This window comes from Marmota marmota, unplaced genomic scaffold (assembly GCF_001458135.2).
Source record: "Marmota marmota marmota unplaced genomic scaffold, marMar, whole genome shotgun sequence".
NCBI classification, from domain to species: Eukaryota; Metazoa; Chordata; class Mammalia; order Rodentia; family Sciuridae; genus Marmota; species Marmota marmota.
The window spans coordinates 7645877-7665838 of NW_026000048.1; the positions used below are offsets into that span (position 1 = coordinate 7645877).

Here is a 19962-nt window from a genome sequence, read left to right on the forward strand (position 1 = left end):
TTGATTCATGTCAAAAAAAAAAAGTGTGCTCAGCCCTCTAAGTGCTGTGGTGAGTATGCAGGAACAGAGGCCTGGAGAGGCAGCATGCTGTGGCAGAAAGACCTGGACCTCATAGAGTCATTCACATGTGACTCAACTTGTTATTGAGTTTCTGGTTTTCCCAAGTAATTCTATTTTTCTGACTTTATCATCTATAATATTGTAGACACTGGGGAGGATAAAGAGAGAGATTTTGTAAGACATTTATTTAAATACACAAAACACTTAACGGTGAATGTTAATGCTTTTCCCATTTTTCCATCCTTACTCTTAAGGAAATTAGCCTGTGAGTTGAAATATATTTTTCTCAAGGCACTTTACAATAAATATAAATGTAAAACAGTGTTGACATCACATACTTATGAGTCAGGGGACCACTAAACAACTGAGCAGGTATAGCTGTTCAAGGAGCTGTTTGATTATCAGCAATGTGAAGAGAATAGAGTAGGAGATGATTAGAAGAAGTTCTTGCCTACTGTATCCTATTATATGTTTAGAAATGAGACCTTTCACAAATATTTTATACATGTATTTGTTGCTTGCACTGTTAAGAGTTCTCATGGCTGGTACCCAATGTGAAGAACCAGCTTTCCATACATCTTTTCAGATTCACACCAGTACCTCTTTTTTGTTTATTTATTTATTTTTTGCTTCCTATTATATTGTGCTGAAGAATGTCTGAAAATAGCATACTATGTCAAAGCCATTGTTTGGTTCTCAAAGTATGGTCGGTAGGCCCTGGTCATTGAGGGTCTCTCTGGTGGTCTGTTGATTGCTTTAAAATACTTGCTTGAGAAAGAAATCACAGAAATAGAAATCATGTTTTACTTATTGCAGGAAACTTAACAACCTTGACTTAAACTTGGTAAAAATACAATATTGTTATTACCTTTAAGGCTTTTATTTAAAAAAATAAAAATAAAAGGATTTTTATAACAGTTTTTAGATCTACAGAAAGAGTGAGACAGTAGTACAGTTTCTTTATATTCTGTACTCGGAGTATAATATTATTAATACCTTACATGAGTGTGATGTATTTGTTATAATTAATGAACCAATATTGATATATTATTTTTAATAAAAGTCCATATATTATCCACCTATCCTTAGTTTTTACATAATGTCCTTTTTGTGTTCTTGGATCCCGTTCAAAATATAGTTTTTCAGACTTTCTGGTTTTTGTTAACCTTGACCGTTTTGAAGATTACGGGTCACATATACTATAAGATGCCCCTCTATTAGAGTTTTTTTGGTGTTTTTCTCATGATTAATCTGGAAGTATGAGCCTCATGTCAAGGACATAATTAATATTCCCTGTCAATCAATGTGATTTGTCTCTGTTGAAGTTGACCTTGTTCACTTGGCTAAGGTAGTTTTCTCCTCATTGAAGTGACTCTTTCCCCCTCTTTCCATACTGTACTCTTTGGAAGAAGTCACTATGTATTTATTGCCCACTCTTAAGGAATGGGATACTCTCCCACTTTGAATGTGAAATATTACATAAATTATTTGAAAATCTTTTGCATGGGTATTTGCCTCATTTCTGCCAGAAGTTTCTGTTTTTATTATGAAGCCCTTTAAAAAGTGAACATTTACAGATTTGAGAAAAATTAATGCATACTTGTTGAAAAAAAATATATTCCCCAAGTATATTAAGCTTAAAATGAATGGTTCTTTCTTTTCCTCATGTTCTCATTTCCCAAGATTAATCCTTTTTAACGAGTGTGAATCCTTCTAGATCTTTTCATGTGAAACTTTCAAACTCCTTAGACTCAAAACTCTGTTCACTTCATTGCCTATTATTTTATTGAATTGCTGCTGTAATCCAACTTTGCTCCTCTCCTTTTCTTTTCCAAGTATTTTGTTGTAGCAACAGACCATTCTTTTCTCAACAGTGCTCACTGAGATCACAAATTACTATCTAACTAATTGGCTGATCTAATGAATATTTAATACCTTTTAAACTGTATCCCAGTTTAAGAAACAGAACTTTACCAGTTATCTCAGAAGTCCTTCCATGTGCTCAGCGCCATTCATAGCCCTCCTCCACCCCTCCAAAATAACCACTCTCTTGGCTTAATAGGAATTATTTCTTTCTCTGAGAGTTTTATCAGTCAAATGTGTATTCCCTAGACTCATTAAGTTATGTTCTTCACCTTCCCTCCATTTTTGTTTCATATTTTTTAAAATCTTTTTTAATTTCAAGTTTCTCCCCACCCCCAGCCCCCGTTTCTTTCTTTGTCTTATGATTTATTTGTTGAAAAACCTGGGCCATTTGACACACTAGAATTTTCCACAGTTGTTTTTTTATTGATTGCGTATTCAGTGCAGTTCAATGTGTATGTCTCAAAATCGGCAGTGAAATCTGAGACTTGATCAGACTCTGGTTTGATACTTTTGGCATGATATTGGTAGTGTTGTGTTCATCCAGAAGTTAATAATGTGTGGTTTTCACTTTTTTTGATATTAGCAGTGTTGATGCTCAGTAATGTGATCCCTTCATTCATTGGGGGTTGTGAAATAGTGATATCTATCATTTTGTTTTTACTTTATTCTTCACTTGGAATACTTTCATAAGAAAATCCTTAACCAGTCCACTGTTTAGTAACTTAGTGGTCTAATTCTTATAGGAAAAGCAAGATAAGTACCTGTTTTCTTCATGTTATATACCTAGTTTTCAACGAACTGGTCCCTTGTCGTCCTTAGAGAGTGACTAGTTTTTTAAACAATATCATTATGAAATCTTTATGATCCTCTAGCCTTAGCCTCCTGCATAGCTGGGTGTATAGATGTATGCCACCACACCCAGATCTTTTTATTTTCTAATTTTAATTATTAGTTTTGTGGTGCTGGGGATTGAACACAGGGCCTGCTAAGTTTGCATTCCACCATTAAGCTATACCCCTGGCCTAATTTTTATTTTTAAAATTGTAACTTGACAAATTATAGTTGTATATATTTATGAAGTATAAAGTGATGTTATGGTTTATGAATACAGTGTGGAACAATTGAATCAAGTTAAGAAGGTATCCATCACCACACAAACCATTTTTGTGGTGAGAATATTTGAAATTTATTAGTATATGTATAGTAATAATATATGTAATATATATAACAATATAATATGATAATGTGTAAACATTCTCAGTGCTTTTGAAATGTATAAACATTATTATTTACTGTATTAACATTGTGCACTATATCTCAAAGAAGAAAAGAAAACACTCCCCCTAATTAAGGCTTTATGCCCTTTAAGCCTCTCTTTGTTCCCTCTTTCCTTTCCAGCCAGCTTTTGGTGACATTCTACACTGTGTTTCTTTGAGTTTGTTTTAGATTTTACTTAGAATAGTGTTTCCAATTCTATTCATGTTGTTGCAGGTGACAAGATTTCTTTTTTTTATTTTTTTAAGATTTTTTTTTTAAGAGAGAGAGAGAATTCTTCAATATTTATTTTTCAGTTTTCGGCGGACACAACATCTTTGTTTGTATGTGGTGCTGAGGATCGAACCGGGCCGCACGCTTGCCAGGCGAGCACGCTACCGCTTGAGCCACACCCCCAGCCCTATTTTTAATTTTTTGAGAAAACACCATAACAGTTTTCTATAATGGCTATGCTAATTTACATTTCTATCAACAGTGTAAAAGCTGCTTTTTCTCTACATCCTTGCTTTTGTTTTTGTTTTTGTTTGGTATCATGGATGGTTGAACCCAGGGATGCTTAACCACTGAGCCACTCCAGCCCTTGTTTGTTTTTAAGACAGGGTCTCACTAAATTGCTCAAGGTCTGGCTAAGTTGCTTAGGCTAGCTTTGAACTTGGGATCTTTCTACCTCAGCCTCCCAAGCTGTTTGGAATATAGGCATACATCACTCTGCCTGACCTACTTATCTTTTTTTTTTTAATAACAGCCCTTCTAACAGGTGTGAGGTGATAGCTTACCCTAGTCATTAGTGATGCTGAGATTTTCTCCATATAGCTGTTGGCCATTTGTTTGTCTTCCTTTGAGAAATATACATTTAGGTCATATAGATATTTCCAATTCAAATTTGGGACTACAGGATTTTTACTTTTCAAATTATATAAGTAATACTTTTGTCTATACCAAGAATTCTGGTTCTCAGGGATAAAGAAGATTGTGACATTAGAATATTCTGTAATTGCTCATTTGCTTTATCCCATATTACATGTACAATATTGAAACTATCACTTATGATTACTAAAACAAGTGGATTTTTCTGTTTTGCTTATGCTCTCCTATTACCCCAATTTTCCAAAATTATTCTATAAATACATTGTTAGATATAGCTGCTTCTTGAGTTCTATCACCTTATTTCTGAGTTTTTTTCTAATTGTGATTTGTATACTCTTATGTCTTTTAGATCATTTGAAAGTAGAATATATTACTACATTAGCACATTTTCTATTGCTGTAATAAAATGCCTGAGGCTAAGTACTTTATAAAGGAAGAGGTTTATTTAGTTCATGGTTTTGAAGGCTGCAAGTCCAAGATTCAGTTCCATTGATTTGTCCTCTGATGAGGGCCTTGTGGTAGATGACATCATAGTGAGAGTGCCTATGAAAGAGAGAGAACACATGGCCAGACAGGAATCCAGAGAGTGGGGATGGGTCCACTTTATTTATTTATTTTATAACAACCATCCAGTGTCCCATAAGAAGTACATTAATTTCTTCCCAGAGCAGTGCCTCAAATGACCTCCCACTAGTCCCTGTGGCCTAACATAACAACACTGGGGACCAAGTTTTCAATACATGAGCCCTTGGGGGACAAACCACATCTAAACTATGGCACAATATTACAGTGTTCATTTGTTTTTAGAGAATGAGTTTCTATTTTTTAGTTTCATTGTCTGCAGGGATGTTATTTTGGTATTTAATCTCCTTTTCCTTATGGAAATTGCTGTGTGGAAAAAAAAAAAAAAAGAAATTGCTGTGTGACTTTAGAGCTCCTTGATTTGCAGTGGGGCCATGTCCCGATAACCTCCTTGTAAGTTGAAAATGCATTTAGCACAGCTCATGTGCCAACTATCCTAGCTTAGCACACACTACACTGTAAAGCATTGGTTATGTTCTCCTTGTGATCTAGTGGCAGACCAAAAGCTGTGCCTTGCTGTCCCTGTGCAGCACTCCAGGGAGTATTATACCATTTATCAAAATGGAACAGTTAAAATTTGAAGTACAATTTCTACTGAATTTGTATCACTTTCTCACCATAATAAGTCAAAAAATTATAAGCTGAACCATCATTGAGCTGAGGACTCTGATTTTTCTTGAAGTTTGGAATGAAGTTCAAGTTAGTCTTTCTAATTTTGCAGTGCTCCCTCTTCTGTTGTTTTTTGTGTAATGTTCAAAAGTGTGGTAGCTCACTTGGTGACATTTTTAATCTCTTGTTTTCCTCTACTACTTTTACATGGATATTTTCCCTTTATCTCATTTCAGCTTTCCTAATGTCTACAAGCCTCTTCAGAAAAGATCAGACTATTGTTTATATATTATTTTAAATTATAATTTGGGCTATTGAAGGGAAAGTAGAGTAGGCAGCCAAACTATAAATATCAGAAGTTTCTAATATAGTATGCTATAAAGAGTGGTGAAATCAATTTTTTTTGTTTGTTTTTTAAGTATGGGGGTGGAGATGATTCCCTTAGTAAATTCTAGTGGCAGTTACAAGGATGGACTTCAGGGAGGAGATGCCACTGAAAGACTTGATTTGTTACAGCTCATAGAAAGGAGTGTATGGAGGAAGCATTTAATGGACAGGATTTGGTGATGGAGGAGTTGTAGAGGTGATACCAAGAGGAGCCAAGGTTCAAGCTGGAGAGACTGTGTGGGTAACCAGAATCTAAACATCCAGATCTTAAGCAGATTGGTCAGATCTGGAGTCAGAATTTACAGTGGAACTCATATCCCTCAGGGAGTGCTGTAGCAACATTTTATTTATTTTTTAAAAATAGGAATCAGGGCTGGGGTTGAAGCTCTTGAGCACTTGCCTAGCATGTGTGAGGCACTGGGTTCAATCCTCAGCACCACATAAAAATAAGTAAATAAATAAAAATAGGAATCAGGTAGAATTCAAGACTACCTAATGATACTAGAACCTGAGACCCAGAGTGCACTTGGTTGCTTGTGAAGGGCAACAGGTGCACTTGATTTACAGCAAGTGGGCGATGGTCTGGGTAGTGAATAAGCGCCTCCTTGTACCAGGCACCGTGCCTCACGCTGGAGACAGAGACTCACTAGCTCATCTTTGGACTTTTTGAACATAAATTGCTAAAAACCTAAAATAAGTTTTGTTACAAAAGATTAAACAATCCTTAGTTTTTTGGATTAGGGCTTTAAGTTAAATCACTAACATCTGTACAGTGATGCATAACATCCACCATTGTCATATGTTTGACTACTAAAGATGTATAACTTTACATTTCATTGATGTGTGACAGTTTAAAGTCTTTTAAAAAATTTAGTTGTAGATGGACACAATAATTTTATTTTATCTGTTTTTTTTATGTGGTGCTGAGGATCGAAGCCAGTGCCTCAGGCATGTGAGGCAAGCTCCCTACCACTGAGCCACAACCCCAGCCCTAAAGTCATTTTTTAACTCTACCCCAAATATCGTATGTCTGTTATTTCCTATATCAAGTGCCATTTTCCTCATTTGTAAAATGGGAATTATTACCTCCCTGGAATTGTTGTTATAATTGAATGAGATATAAATGTAGCCTATTATTATAGGTCTTAGATATGATCTTCTGAGGAAAGCCTTACATTTACAATTTGTTCCTGAAAGTCTCAGTACTAAGTTTAATGGTTGACATACCATGTGTTTTGGAAAAACACAGTACAATAAATATCTCAGAACTGTACTATTGTCTACCCTGGTTCATTCTAGGCTGGGCATCCTGTGTGCTGTGTAAAGTGCTGTGGCACATAGTAGGACTTGGCTGTGCCTGTTGATGGGATTTTCCCACATTCTGTTTAAGGGGGTTTTCCTCTGTTTCCCACAGAAACTATTTCCCACAATACAATTCAGTCTTGGAAAAGGGATTAGCTTCGAAAAAAATAAAATGAAGATATATGTGGATCTTTACGAATTATCCTTTCAGTTCTATATTTGCCTTCATTGTTTCTTGATGCTGTACTTGAATTTTATTGGTATGCTTTAGTAAGATTTTTTTGAAGTCTTATACATATTTAATATTTTAAATTTTAAATAATACTTAAATGTAGTTATTTATTTGCATCTCATTTTACCACAGGAAAAAAGTAAAGCTTCTCTCTTCCCCTGTCCTGCTACCTTTCTCACCTCCCCTTTCCCTCTACCATCTCTTTTTTACTGTGAATACTGTGATAAAGTTATGTTTCAGTGTTAATTAATTGCTGATATTTTGTGCTTATTACAGTGCCATGTGCACAATTAACATACATGAATTGATCATTTTTCTTATATAATGTCAGATTTAGTTTCAATTTATAATTTATTTCTGTTAAGTGTTATGTACTCAGAATGTAACATTTAAATGCACTCTTCTGTTGTTAGTAATATTTTATTATCATCTACTTTACTCTTGGTGGAAACTTAAAATTCTGTAGTATGAATAAGAAAATCAATTTCTTTTTTATATGAAAAGGGATTATAATTCAGTAGGTGGCACTCTTTCCTTTGTTAAGTGTTAGTGAATATCCAATTAAATGCCAAAGAATGTTTTCAATTTTTTGAGAAAAAACATACAACTTAAAAATGAATCATGGCTAGTTTTAGAAAGGGTAATGACAATTTTGTCTATAATTGGCTTTTTTGGAACTTCCTTAGGATGATTACATATGAACATGCTTAATATTTATTTGCCTTAAGGAGACTTTTATATGTAGAACAGAATTCCTTTCAGCAAAGGCCTTATATCATCCTTTCTGAAATTCTAGATGTTCTTTTCAAAATTTGAAATTATTATCCAGTATTATCTACTTTGCTTTCATGTTTTGATTTTCAACATCAGAAGATACTTTAGAAATTAACACAGTTCCCTCATTCTAACACAGCAGCTTTTCTTAATTTTAGTGTATCCTATCGCTTTTTCTGGTATGAATAGAATATTTGGCTAGTCGAACTAATTAATCCGATTTGTAGTTTTGTTCTTTGTATTCACATTATGTTCTTTATCAAAAACCATATTTGTTAATGGTGTTTCCCAGTTCCTGTGTATTTTTATTTCCTATTTTTTTTAAAAAAGAATATACCATAATTTACTAAGCTATTCTCTTATTGTTAGCATTTTTTATTATTTTAAAGTAGTATAGCATCATCAAATATCCTTGTGCCTGTTTTTCTTTTATATTATTTCCTTATGATAAATTCCCAGGAGTTTTTAGGTCAGAGGTATAAACACATTTATGTTTTTTGACACATATTACACATTGCTTTCCAAAAGAATTGTATCAGTTTACAATGCCATAATGAATGTGTGATTATACTGGTATCCTAGAAATCCCGCTGGAATTAATTTCAAAGTATAATTTTTTTACTAGCTTAGATTAAACATTTGGAGGGTTGTTTTTATTTTAAAGTTTGTACTTGAAATGTGGGAACTACAAAAATATTCCCAGTGGAATATAACCTCTGATACTATTTTGATGTAGTCCTCTAAGTCTTTGTGTTTGTATATGTGTATGTGCATGTGTGTGCTCAGTGCCTATTGTAGCATAGAATAATTACAGTATATAATTTTATGTACTGTTTCATTTGATTAACTCACTATATTCTAGCCATTAACTCATTTCTTTTTGCTAGACAGAATTAAGTTTAGGGGTAAACAGGAAATGTATCAAATGAACAGAAATGATTTGGTTTAGGTATTTCTCTTAGTTATGGTAGGGTATGCAGAAGCAAGAATACATTCGTGAGATTGGCATTATGAAGTTATGCAAATTTGTTAGATATCTTTATCAGAATGCTAAGTGGATATCTATGAATGTATACTTATTAGGAGTAAGCTGTTAATTTTTTTTTTTTTGAGACGGGTTCTATGTTGTTCAGGCTGGTCTTGAACTTGGGGCTCAAACAGTTGTTCTACCTCAACTTCCCTAGTAGCTGGGATTACAGGTGTGCACCACTGCACCTGGCTAGCCATTTTGATTTAAAAACTGAGAGATCTCATCTGAGGTGAGGAATTTATTCCATGTTGCTATATAATTTTTATAATCATCATTTCAAATGACTTTATGGTAGGCTATCCCTAAGTATTAAATATTTAGATCTCCTCTAATTTTTAATTTATTCAAGTACCAATACAATAAGTATTTTTATTCACATATCATTCACAATATTGTGAATTCTTATGATTTATTGAAAAAGTTTGAATACTGCGTTTAAAAGTATGATGTTTTAAAAAGTAATTTTTGGTAAATTCTTTTTTTAAAGTACTTTATTATGTTACCATTAGTAATATAGAATACCTATTTTATTCCATCTTTGCTCTTGAAATAATGTATCTAATTTAATAGATGTTCTATTCCCATTTTTTACTTTTAGTTCTTTTGGCACTAACATTTAACATAATTTGAGAAAAAGTGTTTTTAACCCTTGATACACTGTTAGGATCCATTGACTCTAATTTTTTTTTTTTTTTTGACTATTTGAAATATTAGCATTTCATCATTTTTATTCTTCCTTGGAAGCTATCAAAAGAGAGAAGTTTACTATTTAAAATACTGAATAAAGGGCTGGGGATATGGCTCAAGCAGTAGTGCGCTCACCTGGAATGTGTGCGGCCCGGGTTCGATCCTCAGCACCACATACAAAGATGTTGTATCCGCCAAAAACTAAAAAATAAATATTAAAAAAAATTCTCTCTTTCTCTCTCTCTCTCTGTCTCTAAAAAAGAATACTGAATAAAACTCATTTTGTCTCTTCATTACCATATGTCCACTAGGCCTATGATATTAGGTATTAGCCTAATATATAATTGGATTTGAGAAAACGTATTTTCCTGCATCTTAAAATATTTGGCTATTTTACCATCATAGAATTGTTTTATTGTTCAATGATTAGTCCCAGTTATGCTTAAAAAACTAAAATGGTAAGAAATTGAAAAAATGGTTAAATTGTCCAGAGAAAGATGATTCAATAGTGATATAAATTATTATCCTTCATTTTTATTATTTTGGGGCTCAGAATATTTTAAAAAGGATCAGAATATCATCTTTTTAGTCTGCTTTTAGTTTTCACTTGAATACAATTGAAAGTTTTAGAATTTTAAATTTTAGTTTTATGTTAAATGTTAGTTCTTTTGGCACTATTGGAAAAGAGAAAAATTGACATGCTCAGTGTTGTTTAAAAAGTCAAATAAATGCAAAGATTCTAACATTTAATGATAAGATGACAGAGAAGAAATTGATCATATAAGTGAAATTCTACACTGTGGATCTTCAGATGATTTTTTTTTAATTTTAATTTAAGAATTGATATATTCTAAAAGCAAAGAAGAAGTATCAGTCTCATGTAGTCAGTCATTTACTAGGAAAGTCTTCATCATGTAGTAATAAGTTTGTGATAAGAACCTAAATCATTTCTCTTTTGGAAGGATATATGATAGTATTTTAAAATACTAAGATTTACATGATATAAAGGATTTGGTATATTTAAATTCGTATTTAAATTTCTAATAAAATTGTCTTCACTTTTTTGTACATATTTCTATAAATTACACATAAAATGACTTTAAAATATAAAGATTTCATTGTTATTTGTTAAATGGTAATGGCAATTCTTCCTGATATACTGAGTGTTAAGGTAAAAAAAAATATTTGTCAGATCTAATGGCATTATTACATTTTAACACCTTCATTGAGTGTACAGCCCTAATTGTGGCTGACAGATACAATTGGGAATAGTTAGAAGAAAATAGTAGTTGTGGACCAATCAGCAGTGGAATGAAAAACTCAGGAAGTCCCAGTGCCATGGTAAAGGAGAAAAACTCATTTTTCATTTCCTTTCATGTACACTGTGTTCAGATTAACTTTAAAGGAGAGTGCGAGGTAGGTCAGAAGATTTTGTCTACAATTGAGTATTACCTGTGTGTGGAGCCCATCTCAGCAGGCATCCAGTCATCAGCTAACAGCCCTTTCCAGTTCCCTTGACAGCTGCCAGATATCCTATTGCAAATTAAATATGAAACAGGGATGGACTTAGTTTTGCATTTAAAGGATTTCTTAAGGTTCAACTTCAAATGAAATAATTAGTGCATTAGTTTTTATTAAAGCTGACTTTGTTGGGAAGGAGAGGATAGCTAGAACTGTTTATGTACTATTAAGAAAAGTGCTTTGGAAAAATGAAGTGAGTGGCATAAAATTGTTCCTTTACGTATCTATAACTCTATTTGTAAATACTGCAGGTTTGTCAAGCCTTGAAGAGTGGTATTTAACCTGTTGTAGCAGTGCAGCCTGTTAGTAAACATTTGTTTAGAGTTTGACAAACGTTGCATGTTTTTACAGATGTTTTATGGCGAGATTGTTTTGATATTTTCCTTTTTCAACTTTGTCTTTCTAAGTTTTGGTAACAAAAGGAAATAAAATCTGGTGAATTTAGATCATACTTTGAGGGATCAGAGGCAAAATTCTGTATTTGATGAAACTTTTAGTTAAAAACTTTTAGTTAAAAAGCCCCTTAGTACCTACAACAGCCTAGGTACCACATCCTGATCTAAGGGCTTTGCACATATTAGCTGATTTAATCTTCATAATAACCACAGAAAGTAACTGCTGTTATTATCTTTATTTTATAGATTAGCAAAATAAGATGAGGGGGGATTGATTCATTGATTAATTGATTGAGATGGAGTCTCACTGCATAACCCAGGCTGGTCTCAAATACTTGGCTGAGACTCTAGGCACAGACCACCTTGCTCAGCTGGATGATAACTTTTAAGGTTAAATTTTAGTAATTCAGGGAAAGTGAAATCCCGTTAACAAGGCAATATCCTGAAGATTTAAAGATCCAGAAAGGAAATTTGGGCTACATTATGCCACTTGTTTAATCCTATAGATAGGCCTTGGATGTTTTAAAAGATTAGGGTTATTTCATAGAATGTCTGTAGACCATGTTTTAAAAAAACATATACACATAACTATGTTTTAAATGTATACAACAGTTGTGGTTCATAAAATACAGTTTCATTCAGTATTGCTTAGTTCATTACTTTTTGCTGTTGCTATGTATTTTGCAAATTAGCATATACCAAAATTTAACAATTATTGGGGGTTTATGTAAATTTCTTGTATAAAAATGGAGGAGAGCATGTTATTTATTAAAAATGGTCAAAATCCATTGAGTGGCAAACTATAGACTTTTTTTTCAAATGTGGATCTCCAATTTCTGATATATTCTGTCTCTCTTCGGGCCATAGTAAATTGCTCAGCCAACATCTGTGAAAGTTAGTGGTAGTTTCTATTTTCACTGATGTACCTATAGATTAAATCTTTACTACATTTTAATTAAGAAATAAATTGGACAGTTACTACTCTTTTTCATTGATCTCTTATAATTGAGAAAGTGTTGCATTCAGTTTATTCTGGGATTGATGGGCTAAGTCATGCTATCAATTTGGGGAAATCTTACGTAGTAGGAAAAATCCATACCATATATAAAGTTAAACACTAATACTATGTAAAATATCAGCCTTGCAATACATATTCTAGTATTGAAAAGAAATTTATCTCTAGGGTTTTAGATTTGTTTTCTAATTTCCCCAGACTTCTAAGTTAGTTTTAATGTCCTATGTTGTTATGGTAGTTTGCACATTTTTTTTATGATATTCTATGATTAGGGTATGTTTTGAATACGTCCCATAAAGGTTCATGTGTTGGAAGTTGGTTCCACTGTGGTGATGTGGGAGTTAGTGAGACTTTTGGAGATGAGGCCTAGTGGGAGGTCCTTAGGTCATTGGGGTCACTGCCCTCAAAAGGGATCAAGGTACCTCTCATGGGACTCCTGAGCTCTTGTGAGAGTGAGTTGTTATGAGTGAGCCTGGCCACTGAATCTCTCTCTGGCTTCCTGTTTCAAGATGTAATCTCTTCCTCCCACACATGCTCCCACCCTTGTGATACCAGATGCCATTAAGGATCTCACTAGAGGCTGAACCAATGCCCCTACCTCCACTCTCCACCAAATCTTGGACTTTGAACCTCTAGTATTGTGAGCTAAATAAACTGCTTTTCTTTATACAGTTAGCCTCTGTCAGATATTTCATTATAATAGCAAAATAAATGGTATCTATTACTTGTTTGTTCAGTTAACTTAGCACAGATTTATTGTTTTCTGTTTGTATGAACCAAGCACTGGTGTGAACACAGAACATATATGTGTGAACAAGATAGACAAAAATCTCTGCTATGTTTACACTTTAGGGGGTGGAACAGACAGGAAATAATAAACAACAAATAAATTGCATGGTGTTTTTTTTTAAACAAAATATTTTATTGTACATATTAATTCTCAAATATTTAAAACTAGAATTCAAGGAACTTGACAACTGCTATTCTTCAGAACATCTATGAAATTGTATTACTATCTTGTTTTTTATAGTTGCTGAAAATAAGGAAGAAAAAATCTATTCTGGTTTTCAGTAGTAAAGCTCAAAAAGATTCTAGAAATGGGATTAAATTTACTATTAGCCCTAAAAACTAAAAATAATAATTTACCAGGTTCTTTATCTTTCATCATCCACTGGTAAGATTTTAAGAGGTTCAGAATCTGTTCCAACATAGAAGTAAGGCCACTTGGTTTTGGTAGAAGAATCATTGAAACTCTACAGGAGAGACCTGTCATCCACATTATAAAAGGAAATCTTACCCAATTCAATCCTCCGTCCCCCCCCCCCCCAAAATGCCAATCTTACTGAATTTTGGTACTTGGCAGAAGCGGGGTTTTTTTAGGACCAAACGCAACATAACCACTCTCAAAATATTGCCCCAATGCCCAGAAGCCATTTAGGACTGATGGCCGATTCCTCCATTTCCTAGGAAGACAGTTTTGACACATACCCAATGTCCACTGAGGTTTGTTCCCTACGTCTACCTCTTAGTAATGTGTACCAGAATTAAACGTCTTAGAACCCAGGACAGCAGGATAGAGATAAAATCTCCTTGGGTTATAACAAACACTTTGTTTTGTTCTTCCATATTTTACCCTTTTTCTATCCTCAGAGACAATAAGCTGTGTCAAGATCTAAACTTACATCTATTGGAAATTGCTGTATGATTCTCTCCAAGCCAGAATACTGTGGAGGAAGATGGAAACCATATTTCTTTAACCCACATGAAGAAAGTTCAGGGAATTTTAGGTTTCGATACCTTTGGTGTATACTCTTAACATGCTTCAGTAATGCCAGGTCTGACTGCACACACTTGCTCTCTATTTCCTTCATTAAGTGTTTTTTAATGTGGAAACATGACCTGAAAAAGTTACAAGGTTTTCATTTAGTTTTGATGAAATGTTCATCTCTTCTTCTTGTATCTGCTTAAGCAGAGCCTCTTGCTCATTCTGTAAAAACAATCTAATTTGCTCAAATTCAGAATTTATTTCTTCTTTTCTATATTCTACCCTTTTTCTCAGCTCAAGGGATTTCCTGCCTTTCAGAATTAGCACTTTTTCAACTTGTTTCACATTATTCTTCAATGGCTGAATGCTAGATTCTAGAATTCTCCTGTGGTAGGTGGCAGCTTTCTTAATGGGACAAATGTAGTGCCCGTGATGTTCAGCAGAGAAACTGCACTGGGTACATAAAATCTATAGATCCTTCATGCAGAAAAGGGTCAGAAATTGATTATGTTTCTCACATATAGCATTTTCTTGTCTCTTCCTCTTGCTTTTTCTGATCTGGAATAGTTTAGCAATTTCAGTCCAATTACAGAGCTGGGGCTTCCTCCTGAACTTGCTTTGTGGAAACCAAAATTGGCAGACAGGACAGGGAAAGGAATCCTTTAGATCCTTCCAGGGCAGATTGAGGCAGTCAAAACAGAAGTTATGCCCACAGTTAATAGTCACTGGGTCTTTCAAGTAATCCAGACAGATGGGACAACTGCACTCCCCTTGGAGGTCTGCCAGGGTGGTCACAAATTCCATTGAGCTGAGAGTAAAGGTGGTGCACAAGGTAACACTCCCTTCATAAACCTGCCTCCCTAGAGCTCAGGTCTAAATATGAAGTATGAAAGTAGATAGCTCTCCAAGTCCATGCACACAGACTAGATGTAGGTTTCACTGGCCTGGCTTGTTGGTGGATGTTACTTAAAGTCTTGTTTAAACCTCTGCACCTTAGCTCAGGGGATAAGAAGAATTCATAGCTTATAGCTCTATCACAGATTAGCCCATTTGCACTTAAGTTTTATGACTTTCTTTAAGAAAGCAGCCACTGACCTAATGGATTAATCATTCCTTTACAGTGTAGAGATTTAAGAATGCCACCATAACAAATGATGGGGAAAACTGATGACCTTAAAGGGATACAGTGTAGGGCTGGAGATGTAGCTCAGTGATGCAGCATTGGATTGGCATCTGTGAGGCCAAGGATTCGATTCATAAAAATGTACAACCTTCAGATCCTATGTCAAAATGTTTCACATATATTCTGTTCACTCCCTTTGGTAAAACTTTCCTTAACTGGATCAGGTAGAACAATAGCTCTCCACCAGCACTGTGCAGCACTCCAAGAGCACCCGCCCACTCTCACCTAGTGTTTTTGAAAGGGCATAAGTGCTATGAAAAAAATGTAGAGCCTTATATGGGGAAATGAAAATGCTGGATGTGGGGAAGAAAGACAATTAAAAATATGATGGTCAGAGAAATATTGTGAAAAGGACATTTGAGCAGACTTAAAGGAGATAAGAGTAGGATGCCTGGGGAAAGCACTTAAAGCAGGTAGATGGCCAGTGCAAGGCCCATAGGAGAGCACGTGGCGGGGGAGTTTGCGGGACTGCTTGGGGTCAGTGTGACTGGAGCAGGATGGTGGTGAAGGCAGTGTTAGAGGAGGGGTCAGGAGATATATCAGAGATCCTTACTGGAGGCCTGCAGTAGGAATTTGACTTTTACTGTCAGTAAGATGGATAGAAGCATTTTAATATTTCAGAGCATTTTCTATTATAGAAAAAGTTCAACACACAAAAGTAAATGAATTAGAATAATTAATGTTCATGTCTGTCACCCAGCTTCAACAATACCTGCTCATGGTCAGTTTTATTTCATCTAGACTCCCATTTACTGCTGCTTCTTTCCTACTATCTTGAAGGAACTCTCCAATATCATATTATTTCATCATAAATGTATATGTCTCTGAAAGATCAAAAACTATTTTTGTCACGATTACAATAGTATTATCCTACCTTTAATTAATAATCCATGAATATCATGAGATAATAAGACCTTTTTCAAATTTTTACTTTTCTCAGAAATATCATAAATGTTTATCAGCTTATTTTTTACTGTTTGTTTGAATTAGGATCCAAATAGTAGTATCCACACAATGGGAGTGGTTGATTTTTCTCTTTCCCTCTCATTCAGCAATTTTTACAATAATGAGTTGGCTTTGTAGCTTTGTCTAATAGTGACCAATTACTTGTGTATTTTTTAAAGTATTGTTATGAGCCATTGGTTTAAACAAATTTGATGACTGCTGGTCCAGTGACACCTATCCATTGGTGTTTGGATTGTCCCATCTTTAACATCCAGTGGCTTGCTGGAGCTAGCTCCACTTGTGAGAGCTGACTGCTAAATATTGTTAAATATGCAAGAAGTTTGTGCACTGGTAGTGAAACATAGCCCATATTAAAAAATTAAATCATATGAACTTATAATCAAATAAAGTATATTAAAATCAAATGGCTTGATTTATTGTTTTGTTGATTTTCTAGATTTAAGAAAGTAATGTTGAAAATGTGTGTTAAACTTCTTTAGTTACTTCATTGTAAGTAGTATCAAAAATGATAGCATATTCTTCCAGTAATTTAAAACTGTTACACATTTAAACAAAGAAACAGTTTACATAATTGACAAGCAAAATTCTGACATACATCTTCCTTGTTTTGCTGTGGAGTAAACCAGAGGTCAGCAGACTGTGCCTGGCCAGCAGCCTGATTCTGTTAATAAAATTTCATTGGAACCTCACTGTGTACATTTATTTACATGGTGTCTACAGCTGCTTTGATGCTGCATTGGCAGAGATGAGTAGATGTGACATAGACTATATATTTCACAAGCCTAAGATATTTATCGTCCAATCCTTACTTAGTTTGCTGTCCTCTAGTCTTAACTGACATTCATGTCAGAACTACATTCGTTTAACAGTTATAAATATAGTTTGGCAACTAACATATAAGTTTGGCAAATATCAATGAAAACATTTTGTAAGAATTAAATGGTTTTATGGAATTTGTCATAAGTAATACTATGTCTTTATTATTTTTAATTATGTTCATACATGCTTCATATCTATAAAACTGAACATACATACATATCCCAGTCTGAAAGCAGTTGTTTTACCGTTTACATTTACCAGCATACTGCTTGATCCAGTTGAACTGTCTCTAGCAAAAGGACCCAGTAACTGATTTCATTACTAAAATCACTCTGCCCTTTGAATGAGGGATATGGAAATTAAGTAAAAGCAAGAATCATCAGGTTTATAGGAATGTATCTGAGGCTTATCAGGAGTAGTTAGTGTGGCACAGAAATTCTTATCAGTGTATATTTAGAAACACTTGTAGAGTTTATATTTAAGTTTGTTATTGATTTCGTAAGCAGTTGTCTCTAAACTGCCTCCAGAAGATAATTGGAAGAAAATATGTGTCCCCTGCAAACAAATCCTTTGTGCCCACTCTTATGCCAGGTACAAGAAGATACACAAATTTAAGCATTCTTAAAGAATGTTTTTGTTAATTTTTATTGAATTCTCATATCTATAATGAAACCAGTGTTATAACTGAAAAAGTATAGTTCCAACTTGAATGTTGGTTGATATTTTCCTTTATGTCAATGAGGAAGACAAAAAGTGAAACATCAGACATAGGTTGAATGAAGAGTGAGTTTTTTTCTGAGTTGGATAGTAGTTTTTATAGTTCCTCAGGTTGTTTTTTTGTTGTTGTTGTTTTTGTTGTTTTTTTTTTTTTTGCTATTCACATGGATTGGCTACATAAATGGTACACTTTAATTTGAATTTTCAACATTTTCTCTATGACTTTCTTACATCTTGATAATCAACACAACAATAGGACATTCTGTGTTTTGTAGCATATTTTGATTTTCATGTACAGACTGTCACCATGGGCAATTTCAAGTCCTCAGTGGGATGGTATGGAAGAGAAGTGCAGCTTACACTGTGTACAATGCTTCCATCATACAAGATGGGAGTAGTCGCAGAATAACATGCTTAAGAATGGTGAATTTTATTTTGTTTTCAATGTAACTGAATTTTGAGTTTATATGATTTAATTTTAAATGTAATTTTAAACCATATATCTACTCTAGCACACCACTGGGTGGATCTCACTGTTTGCAGTAGATGTGGATCTGGAAAAGTTGATACTACTCAAAATTTTAAAAATAGAACTTAAAAGTGAAGATAGATGGGCTCTACTTAAAGGAAACTTGCCCTGAGTCCTTCGTGAAATGACGGGTTCTTCTATAAAACAGTTATCTCTCAATATCAGATTAGTTTTTGGAGGAACACCTATTCATAAGACTAAGAGTGCTTGCTTCGGCAGCACATATACTAAAATTGGAACGATACAGAGAAGATTAGCATGGCCCCTGCGCAAGGATGACACGCAAATTCATAAGACTAAGAGTACAAAAACCAAGGAATTAATGATGATTTTTTTTATCTCTGTGATAATGATGTTTTAGTTTTAACCCCAAAGAGTACCTTGGGGACTATAAATTCCCTAGCTAATGTTCTGAAATTTCTTTTGAATTTACTTCTTAAAGGAATCAAAACAATTTTGAGTAACAATTAGTACAAGTAAGCACTTGTTTCTAAGGTGATATAACTTGGTGATCATGCTGATGTCTAAAATGAAGGAAGAGGGAGGAATAAAACAATGATAACTGAAATAAAATGCAGGATTTTAAACAAATTTTCTTTCTGAAAGTTTGTCTTTCCTATCACAGGTATGTGGTTTTTATACCATTAGCAAGTTAGAGCTGTTTCTTACCACTGCTCCCTCAGATGATTTGTCCCAGAGAAACTTCTCTGGAATTGGAGGAGAAGTTGGCAGGATGCCTGTAGAATAGCAATGGGTATTCCCAGAGAGTGAGAGTTGGTGCCGGCAAGTCTTTGGAACATTAAAGTGGACACAGGATAGTGTATTATTTGGTGGACTGTCACAGGACTCTACTCAGACTGGTTCTAAGGTTTTAAAAGGCATTTTGATTTTATGTTGCTTGAATTCTTCATCCTATTTGTGAGTTTTTTCATGAAAGGGTAATTGTGTTTTGATTTGAGGGAAATAATGACTTTTTTCTTTCACACGGATATAAATATCTAAGAAAAGCTTTTAGCTTTCTCTTGGCTTTTTTACATGATTATTTACCTCAGTATCTTAAGTGATGTTTTTGTTAAGGTCAAGAAAGAGAAAGGTAGAAGAAAATAAGAGAAGTTATGGAACTACTCTTAGCTCTCTATATTCACTGGGGGAAAACTAATTTTCAGCTGTATCACACCTCACAGTCTTTTCAGAGTTTTTGAAATATTTTGTGTGTGTTTTGAAATAATGTCTGTGTGTATGCGTACACACATATATATATACACACACATATATATACACATATATGTACATATATCTATATATATAGATAGATGTGTGTGTGTGTGTGTGTGTGTGTGTGTGTGTGTGTGTATATATATATATATATTTTAAAAAAAAC

At 34.1% G+C, this 19962-nt stretch overlaps 1 protein-coding gene, 1 non-coding gene and 1 pseudogene across 3 annotated transcripts in view; 2 read left to right on the forward strand and 1 right to left on the reverse strand.

Annotated features, from left to right (window-relative positions):
* Taf3 (TATA-box binding protein associated factor 3) overlaps positions 1-19962 on the forward strand; it is a 172795-nt gene that overhangs the window by 12478 nt on the left and 140355 nt on the right. The window lies entirely within an intron of this gene.
* On the reverse strand, positions 13193-15227 carry LOC107150286 (annotated as a pseudogene).
* LOC125619590 lies at positions 18785-18891 on the forward strand. The gene has a single exon (XR_007351130.1). It is a non-coding gene; the product is annotated as a U6 spliceosomal RNA (small nuclear RNA).